The 11,375-nt window shown below is 30.5% G+C and overlaps 1 pseudogene; it reads left to right on the top strand.

The window, feature by feature from the left end:
- Positions 1 to 6,256: 6,256 nt before the first annotated feature.
- LOC119533094 lies at positions 6,257 to 7,225 on the top strand (annotated as a pseudogene).
- Positions 7,226 to 11,375: the final 4,150 nt, after the last annotated feature.

Genomic DNA, 11,375 nt, shown 5'->3' on the forward strand with positions numbered 1-11,375 from the left:
GAAATAGGGATGTAATAAATGCTGTGAAAAGAATTATAATGTATAAATCTCATAACATTCTGAAACAAATATAAACTCTTCTAGCAAACTGTTTTATATGACAGCAACATTTTTCAAAGTCTAGGGATATTGAGAAAGTGTAACATGGTCATTTTAAATGTAAAATATGAAATCTGTAAACTATGATGATGTGTAAATTAAGTAATACATAAATGGATACTAATGTTCAAATAGGAGGGTTTCTACTAAGATGTATTTTGAAATCTAAGCTGAGTCCATAAGGCAAAAATAAATGATTATTCCTGAATTTACAAATTGTGTCAGAGTGTAATTAGGTACAATGTTTAACAAATTCAAGAAATCCTAAGAAGAAAAGACAATAAATAAACTTAACATGGTTGGAAAATATATGGAATACCTAATCTTACAAACACAAGTATACTCCAAGTTTTCAAATATTATTCCCTTCATAAGCACCACCATCTATCAAATGTAAACTGCGCTTTTGAATTTGATTTTCAACTTTGTTTTTGTTTTAGAGATTATATTTCAATGTGGATTCATGTAGAATATGTATTCTCAAGAAAAGAAAATTTTCATCTCCAATCTGAGTATTTATCCTTTCAAGCTCTCTGAAGTAAACTGTATTTATAATTAGGTTTTGTTAATCTTTTTATTAAAAATAATGCAACTTATATTGAAATTCCTATGGATTTGAATATTTTCAGGTAGTTTTACTAGTTGTTCATGAAGCATGACAGTTCAATTCTTGAATACATCAATTAAATCAATAGTTTGTTACTCTGATATCATTACTTCTCTTGTTGTTATTAGTATACCATTAACGTACACAGCTTCCAGTATGTGTTATAGTTATAAGCATATCACTAGTCAAAAGAGGAAGATGGTGTGCAAGCATCTCAACAAAAAATATGTATTTGTTTAGTTAGCACAAAATGAAAGAAAAAAATAACTTTCTCTGAGCCCATTTTCTATTAGGCACTAAACTAGAACTTATACATAAGTCACATACCAGTGAGTTAAGCATTATTTTTCATCAATTTCCAGAGTAAAAATGCATACCATGAAATACTTTCTAGCTAACCCAAGTCTGTCTAGGTCCCCCATGAATATGGCTGGGATTTGGCTCAATACTTCCATTTCCTCCTAGCATTTTACAACGTCAGTCACAGTACCATAATTTATAGTTAATTTTAAAATGTTTACAATACAATAAGAATATTGAAAAAGCATATATGAATAGAAAGCAATGCAGATTATACACAGGCAACTCTGGATTGTTTGGGGATATATATAACATGCTTGGGAATTCCAACAATAGAGATCAATAGTCTGGGGTGTTTAGTTAAAGTAGCATTAGAAGTAAATGCAATTTACAGAATGAAAATATTTTGATATTTGGTGGAAAACAGGAATAATGACATAAGCAGAGTTGATGTTTGTGAAAATGAGTTTGACCCTGGAAGTGGGGAAGGAGAGATATGAACGATGCCTGGAAAGAGTGAGAAAGGTGGAACTGCTGTTGGAGAATGTGGGAAATATGGATGGAGGTGTATCACTTTATTGAGAATCTTTTTTTAATTTTTTAATTCTTTTTAAATGCATATAGTCACATACTGTATAATCCATCCAAAGTATACAATCAATGACTCACAGTATCATCATATAGTTTTGCATTCATTGCCACAATTTTAGAACATTTGCCTTACTCCGCAATAAAGAAAAAAATAAAAATAAAAAAGAACACCTCAAACATCTGATACCCTTTATCTTCCCTATAATTTATATTTTTCTGTATTTATTTTATTACTCATCTGCCCATACACTGGGTAAAGGGAGTGCCAGTCACAAAGTTTTCACAATCACAATGTCACAAGTTACATACTATATAGTTGTATAATCATCATCAAGAATCAACTCTACTGGCTTATATGTTACTGAGAATCTTAATGCTACCCTAGGATTCTGAATTTATCTTAGAAGCATCAAATATAGAATTATTCTTGGGAGTAGAGAAATATGATTATATTCCCAGAGATCTCATCCGGGTTTTAATTGGAGAGACTAAAATAAATGAGACTAACCACAATAATTCACGTAACAGGTGAAGAAAGCTGAAATTGAAGGAGTCTCAGAAAGGAGAGGGGTACATAGACATAAGCACATATTAAAGAAAGAACAAACAGCAAATGGTAACTTTTGGATAATAAAATGAAGGCTTATACTGCTCTTTTGCATATCGATGATATTGTACTTGGTATTATATCACCAATATTTAAGACAGTGCCTGACACATTTGGGCATTCAATAAGCATTTCCTGAGTACATGGCTATAAATTAATGTTATTAAATCTTTGATTGCTAGTGATTTAAACATATTTTCATACATTTATCGACCATTTTTACTTTTTCTGCAAATCATTTATTCATGTCCCTTGCTTACTTTTTCATTGAGGCTTACAATTTTCTTTATATTTATGTATACATTAAACATCAAAAGGCTATTGAACTTTTAGATATAGCTGTGGATCATTTTATTTTCAATAATTTATTTGACTTTCTAATTTTCCTTGATGTTTTGTGAGGTACAGAAATTTATCTTTTAAGTATTCATTTCCATAGATCATTCCCTCTGTAATTTCTTTTATTCTCTTACTGCTTAGAAACTTCCTATTATGAAACCTCATATTCACTTATATTCTCCACTTCCATTTTTCACCTTTAACTTTTGAATCATTCTAGGATATCTTTTGTTCAATGATCTAGAATAACTCTCTCATGCTGATTAGATGATATTTTCATAAATTAAGTAAGAGTTTGATGTAATTACAGTCAAAATATTAGAGATGGATTATGTAGAAATAGGTAAACAGATTATAAAATCTGTCAGGTAGATAACCCAAGAAAAGATTAAAAGAGATAGATACCAGGTATCAAATAATAAAATATGTGATAAACCTACAATAAGTTTAATAACTTCACGTTACTTCAAGAATCAATACATGGATGATGGAAAACAAAATGTTGTCCTGAAGCCAACCCAAGGATATTGTAATAATAACATCACAAATCAATCTAGAAAGAAATGTTTCTTTAACATCCTGTCCAAGGACTCTTGTCTTATTTGGATAATCTTTCCTTATGTTTTGTTTTATATTGTTCACTTAAAGTTTTATAGTAGGAAACAAGAAATATAGACAAATTGATTTCCATGCTCCTATCAAGTAAATTCAACAAAGTTTTAATAGTTATTTAAGTATTTACATAATAAGTTTATTTTTTCAGATGAAATAAAAAATAAATATTTTAGTAAGTTTTAATTTCTTATATAAAATACAGATAGATAAAAAATCCCCATAAACTAATATTTTTCAGGTACTAAATAAATTTTAAGAGCATAAAGGAGTTCAGAGCTCAAAAAGTTTGAGATTCTCTGAATTAGATGGATGTTGAATCTCTGTTTCCACTCTCTACTTGGTGGACATTGTTAGTTATAAGTCATGCATCCATTGATCCCTTTCCCTTTTACAAGGTACCATGATTTCTGATATTATATTAGCTACATCAGGACCACCAATATCACCATCAAACAGATTTTAGTGAGGGTCATTGTATTAACTTCACTGTCTGACAAAACTTCTTTAATTAATACCCCATAGTTTATATGTTTTAGGGACAAAATCTCCCCACAGAAATAAAATGATGACAATATGTGTAAAGCCCTTTAGGATTTGATGGAAAATATATATTCTACTGTAAAAAAGAATGTAATATTATCACTTACCTATTAGTTTTCTTCTCTATGTTCATTCTTTAATCCCAAATGCTTTAGAGAACAAGATATTTATTTTGAAATTCTATAAATATTAATACCTTAAGGCAAGTAACAAACTATTACAAAACTTTTCCCTGTGAAATCTAGATAAGAGAAATGTTATCTTTATTTTTGCTTTTCATAATAACACCCATGAATATCTATTTCTCTAAATTTATTTATCAGTTTTTCATTATTCTTGGATTTCAGCTCCTTAGTTGTCTTTCTGACTTTTCTCTAAGTTGAAGACTGTGGAGACACAGATGAGACACAATACTGCAATAACATTTCCTGAGTATAAAAATTCAGAAAAAAATACAGTAAGATCACACAGCAATTCTTTTAAGTAATACAGGAATATGCACTGAAAGTTATTTCTAATTTATATAAATTATTAAATGGTTAATATTTAATATTTTAAAAAAATAACAAATAGAATGTCATCAAAATCCTTTATATTGATGTTGTCATCGTATACAATAAACCAGTTTTTACAGAAGAACTTACATGATTTACATCTTCAGATAATACCACCTAATGAATCAATTAATAAAGAAAGAAGCTAGTCTTGAGAAGCAAAACAAAATTTATTTTCTAAAATACTAGTAAGTTTAAAGATTTATGGTTTTTGTAAGAATTGGAAAACTAAAAGCATGCCTAATTATTATATGAACTTATAAGTATAGATATATACTTTCAAAAATTGTACAAGGAATTGTACAAGGAAGTAGAAAAATTGTATTAATTACTCAATTCAGATAAAAGAAAAATACAGTACAAAATGATTTTTTGAATAATTTATATATTAGTGTCATTTTCCAAGTTAAAAATCTAAGTCTGCAGGCATCAAGGAGGTAAGTTAGTAAAATTGGTAGGATAATGACTACAGGTTCATTTGTCACAGGTGATCAGAGTGGAGATGGTATTTGAATCATTCTGCATTTTTCATAGCATTTTAACGGTCTTTTCAAAGAATTATGTCACCATTTTTCTCAAAGGCTGCAGTCGGGTAAGGAAATTGTGGATGAATGTATAAAAAAGCAATGTAGATTATCCTAGATTATACAGGATATATAAAATATGCTTGAATGTTTAGAATATGGAGATCATTGTGGTCTGGATTATTTAGTTAAAATGTTAGTAAGTAGCATTATATATGAATTGTTCCTTAAATAATGGATGGAAACAATTTAGATATTTTAACAAGACTAACAGGAAAAACAGCAGGACATTTGTGAAAATGAATGTGGTACTCAGGTTAGAGTGAGGATGTAGGTGAGCAATGTTTGAACAGAGTGACAAAGCTGGAGGCTGTTGTCAAATGTGGAAAATGAAGACAGAAGTCGATACGGTTGGAGAGAATGTTAAATGACACCCAAGGAATTTGAATCTATCTTAGAGATACCAAAGTTTAATGTTTTTCTGGAAGCAGGCTGTTGCTTCTGTCAGTATCAGGAAACTATATCCACTGTTCTCCAATAAAGATAAACACCTGAAAATGATCAAGGGAAGGTGAACTTAAATAAGTAATCAAATAATACAAAGCTCTTATGTGATAAACTAAACATATTAGGAGTAATCTTTATGGAACAAGTAGGATAGGGTAAATGAGGGGTATCTTAAAAACTCATAATTTTTTCACCATTATAAGGGTTTGCTCAGAAGCCTAGTAATATTATAATATCAAGGAGAACCTGAAAGCAAGGAAGGGATGTGTTTAGATAAATGGGAAAAAATGATATTTTATTTATAAGTAGTCCTAGGGAAATTGCACAGGCAGGCATAGATCCCACACTGATATAAACATGAAGGTGAAATATACAAATTACCTATTAAATAAATATGTGAATATTTATTTCCTGATTTTTCAGGTATATTTCATTAAAGGTGAACAGTCCCATCCTTCATATTTAGTGATCTCTATGAACTTCCTAAGACATATAAATTAACATATCTACTGTGTGCCATTTTTAAACATAATTCCAATGGGATAGTATAAAAATGTTTATATGGTAGAAAAAAATACATGTACAGAATAATTGTTTTTAAGGATACTATAAAGATATTCAATACAAAAACTGACATTGAGAGGATTTGAAAATACTACGCCATGTATGGATATACTAGATTTGTACACTAAACTTCCATAAATTCATACAGAAAACCAAATATTCTAAGGACTCTCTTTGAAATTATAAAAATATTCCTGTGAATCCTGACAAATACCTTGAGGTCACAAACCTGTACTGTAGGGGAAATAATATCCCCTAGAATAGGTGTGAACGTATTCGGAGACAAGAGAAGACAATTGAAGAAAATCTTCTACCTATTGTACAAAGGGAAATTTGAGTAGAAATTAAGACACTTTCTAAATTGAAATATTATTTCTCCATTATTTCTATCTCAATAGGGAAGGTGGAGATGACAGACAGTAACCACACCATGAAAACTAAATTTATCCTCATAGGATTTACTGATGAACCATTGCTGAAACACCTTCAATTTGTGGTGTTCTTTGTTATCTATCTGATCATAATGGTTGGGAATCTTGGTTTGGTGGCTTTGATCTATATGGAGCGTCGTCTTCACACACCAATGTACATCTTTCTGTGCAACCTGGCTCTGATGGATTCCTGCTGTTCTTGTGCTGTTATCCTCAAGATGTTACAAAACTTCATTTCAAAAAGCAAAACAATTTCCTTACATGAATGCATGGCAAAATTTTACTTTTTCTGCTTTGCTGAAACTACAGACTGCTTTCTTCTGGCAGCAGTGGCCTATGACCGATATGTGGCAATATGCAGCCCACTGCAGTACCACACGAGGATGTCCAAGAAACTCAGTGCCCAGATGATCACATGGGGCTACGTAGCTGGAAACATGCATTCCATAATTCAGGTAGGATTACTGCTTAGGTTAAATTTCTGTGACTCTAATGAAATCAGTCACTTTTTTTGTGATATGTTTCCATTGTACAAACTTTCTTGCGTTGACCCCTATATCAATGCCCTGATGCTACGCATCATTTCAGGGGCAGTTCTAAGCTTCACTATTACTATAGTCATAATCTCTTATTTTTACATACTCTTCACTATTTTCAAAATGAAATCCAAAGAAGGAAGGGGCAAAGCCTTATCGACTTGTGCATCCCACTTTCTTTCTGTCTCAATATTCTATGGTTCTCTACTTTTTGTGTAAGTTCAACCAAGTTCATCCAAAGAAGAAGATAAAGATATACCTGTTGCTATTTTTTATATTCAAGTAATTCCTTTCTTAAGTCCTTTTATTTATAGTCTAAGAAATAAGGCAGTAATAAATGCTGTGAAAAGAATTGTGAAGAATAAATCTCAGAACATTCTGAATCAAATAGCAGCCTCTGTAACAAACTGATTTTAATATGGTGACTTTTTTTGAAGGCAAGGGATAGTGAGAAAATGTAAAGTGGCCATTTTTGTATGTAAAATATAAAAAGCAGTAAAATTAGATGATGTGAAAGCCAGGTAATGTTTAAATGCATATATACATTCAGAAAGGAGGGTTTCTCCTGAGATGTATTGTGAATTCTAACGTAATAAAATTCATCAAATACAAGTAAATGATTACTCCTGAGTTCAAAAATTGTGTCAGGCTGCAATTAGTTTGAATGTTCAATAAATTAAACACATACTAAGAAAAGACCACAAGATATAAACGTAATATTGTTGTTAAACATATGAGATCACTAATCAAACAAACTCAAATCCAAGTTCTCAAATTTTAATCCTTTCTTAAACACATAATCTATCAATGTAAACTGTGCTTTTGAATTTGATTCTCATTTTGTTCCAGAGACTATGTTTGAATATGGATTCATGTAGAACATGTATTCTCAAGCACATGTCCATCTCTTCCCTTAGTATTCGTCCTCTAAAGATGACTGAAAGTGTGTTGAAAATGATGTGACATATTGAAATCCCTTTGGATTTGAATGTTAGCAGGTAATTTGATTAGTTGTTCATGATGGATGATACTGCAATTCTGAATATATCAATTAAGTCAATTATTTGAACCCCTGATGTCATTAATAGTCTTGTTTGTTGTTAGGAGCACAATTAACCTGCACTATTTTCAATATAAATTGTTATATTCACATCATTAACAAAAAGAGGGAGCTGCCATGCAAGCATCTGAACAAAAAAATATTTATTGATCACGTAAAAGTACAAAATGAAAGAAAAAATAACTTACTCAGAACCTACTATCTGCTGGGTGCTAAACTAGAATTTTCACATTTATTGCCTGCCAATGAGTTGGACATTATTTTTTATCCTTTTCCAGAATAAAACTCACACTATTAAATATTTAGTAGTTTACCCAAGTTCTAATTCACCCATGAATAGGATTGAGATTTGGCTCAACACTGCCTCTTTTCCAAGCATTTTACAGTTGCATTCACAGTTACTTAAATCACAGTTAATCCCAAAATGTTTGCAATATAAAATGAATATTGAACACACATATATGAACAGCAATGCAGATCACACACAAGCAATCCTTGATTGTGTTGGGTGTATATAACATACTCAGATGTTCAGACATAGGAGATCAGTCTTGCCTGGGGTATTTAGTTAAAAAAGCATGAGAAGTAAATATGCTTTAAAGAATGCAAAAATTTTTTTTATATATATTTGAGGAAAACAGGAATAATAGAATCAGCAGAGTAAAAGTTTATGAAAATGAGTTTGGCCCTGGGGTTATTGGATCAGGGAGGCGCACAATGGGTGGACAGAGTGGGAAAGCTAGCAGAACTATTGTTAAGACTCTTGGTTAATGAGGGGAAAAATGGATAGATGTAGATAAGGTTACTTAGAATCTTAATTCGATTCTAAGGACTTAATTAATCTTAATTCATCTAAGAAGCATCAAACATTGATGTCTTCTGGAAGCAAAGTAATGTGATTGTAATTTTAGAGATCTGATCTGGTATTCAACTTGGAACAGAGACTATAATCAAAGAGATTAACCACAGTAATTCCCATAATACATGAAGTTGGAAGAGACCCTCCGAAAGGAGACAGGTACATAGATATAAGCATATTTTAAAGGAAGAAAAACAGTAAATTCAAATTACTTTTGGATAAAGAAATTGAAGGCTTATTTTCTTCTTTTGAGTATCAGTGATGTCATATTGGATATTACATTACAAGGATTTAATACAGGGCCTGAAATATGTGGGCATTCAATATTTCCTAACTACATCATGTATAACTAAGGTGACATCATATCTGTGATTAGAGAATTTAAACATTTTTTTCATACATTTATTGACCATTTTAATTTTTCCTGCAAATCACCTGCTTGTGTCCTTTGCCAACTTTTTCAATGAGACTTACAATCTCTCTGAGGCTATTTCACTTTTGCATGTAATTATGGTTCATTTTTTCTCAATTACCTATTTGCTGTCTCAGCTTTCTTATGATGTTTTTTTTTTGATGTACAGAAATTTTCCTTTTAATGTATTCATATATATCGATTATTCCTTTTGTAATTTCTTTGATTCTCTTCCTGCTTAAAAACTTCCTATTCTGAAAACTCATTCATTGATATTTTCAGACACTTCCTATTTTCATCTTTAATTATTGAATCATTCTGGGATATATTTTGCTTAATGACCTAAAATAAGTTTATGATTCTACTCATAAGTTTTATGTAAATTAAGAGTTTGATGTAATTACAATCAAAAGACCAGAGGTGACTTATAAAGAACTAGGTAAACAGTATTAAAACCTGCCAGGTAGATAGACCAAGAAAATATTGAAAGAGACAGATATCAGATATCAGAAATTAAAATGTGATAAATTCCCACTAATTTAAACCACATCATATTAATTCAAGCATCAATACAGAGTTTATAAAAAAAAAATTAGAGTCTAGAATTAACCCCAGGATATGGTAAGAAAAATATAAAAAATCAACCAGTAAAGAGTGAACTCTAAGTTAAAACATGGACTATAATTAATAGTACAATTATAAAAATGTGCTTTCATCAGTTGTGACAAATGTAACATATCAATGCTAGGTGTCCATAATAGGGTGGTATATAGGAAGTCTGTATTTTTTGCATGATAAAAATTTATATTAAAAAAACCAATCAGTAAATAAAGGTTTCTTCTATGTCCCATCTTAAGGCTCTGTTTAACTATTTGGCTCTTCTTTTTGTGTGTTTGCTTTACCTTGCTCACTTAAAGTTTTACTATGAAAAATGACAAATACAGAAAAAATGAATCTCCATGCATCTCTCATCAGCTTCAATAAATTTTTAATACACTTATTTAAGTTAACATGCAATAGGTTTATTATTTTTATTTTTGAAAGAATTATTAAAAAATATTTTTAATTCCTTAGTTTAAATCTCTATTATAGGTAATACAGTTAGATAAATACCATAAAGAAACATTTTATTAGGTCCTAAATATTTTTTAAGAACATAAAAGAGCCCAAAAGCAAAACAGTTTGAGAGTCTTTGAATTAGATAGATGCTGTACCTCTGTTTCCACCCTCTATTTGGTGGGCATTGTTTTGTAAGCCTTACAACCATTGATCCCTTTTCCCTTTTTCTAAGGCACCATGATTTTTTTTAACATATTTCTGCATCTGTGCCCCCAAACTTTATTTACATTGAATATCAAAATTTGTTAAAAGATAAGTATGTGACTTGCTTGTGTCCCCATAAGAAAGAAAAGACGATTTTATGGAAGTTCATGATAAATATGTTTATTTATTTAAAAGAGAGCTACAAAAACAGAGTCATTCACTCTCTGAATGTGTTGTGTTGTGTGTGGATGTAAAATCTAACATCATCCTCATCTACTTTGCCATCAAGGGGGAAGACAGTCTGGGCATGAAATCAACCTGCAAAGGAAGATGTAAATGAGGGAATCACTGAGGAACACCACTAGACTCACTGGAATAAAATATCTCTTTTAGTTTTGTCATTCAGTAGATTTGCTTACTGGTTAAATTGTTTGAAGAGATGTTTTATTTGCAACTGGATGAATACTATCTGTTACATTCAGGGTTCTTATTTTTGTCTTGTAGGTTTATTCTTTTTTGTTGTATTTTAAATTAAACCTCAACAATCTATTTTTACAAATAACTTTTCAGTTGTTTTCATTTTGACATTATAGCATACCTGTTGAGTCATTTATTTTTATCAGCATACATTATTTTCCAATAAGCACATTAAAAAAAAAAAAACTAAGGGACAAAGAACTGTTTTAATTTGTGCACAGAAATACCAACATAAAACTCAGGAATCAACCCAGGTCATCTTGTCCAGAAATATTTTCTTAACCACTAAGATATTCTATGCATAAGCAAAAGTAACATGAAAGGAAAACTCTTTCATGAAGCTAAGGTGTGATGTACACAGAGAAATTGAGCAGAGATACAAGAGAAATGTGAATCAATGACTTTTTTCCCCAATGTGTTTTGAAAAATATTAAACAGACAGTTTAAATAATTTTAAAATTAATACCATATGTCATTTTGACCAAGATTA

Source organism: Choloepus didactylus, chromosome 1 (genome assembly GCF_015220235.1).
Source record: "Choloepus didactylus isolate mChoDid1 chromosome 1, mChoDid1.pri, whole genome shotgun sequence".
NCBI classification, from domain to species: Eukaryota; Metazoa; Chordata; class Mammalia; order Pilosa; family Megalonychidae; genus Choloepus; species Choloepus didactylus.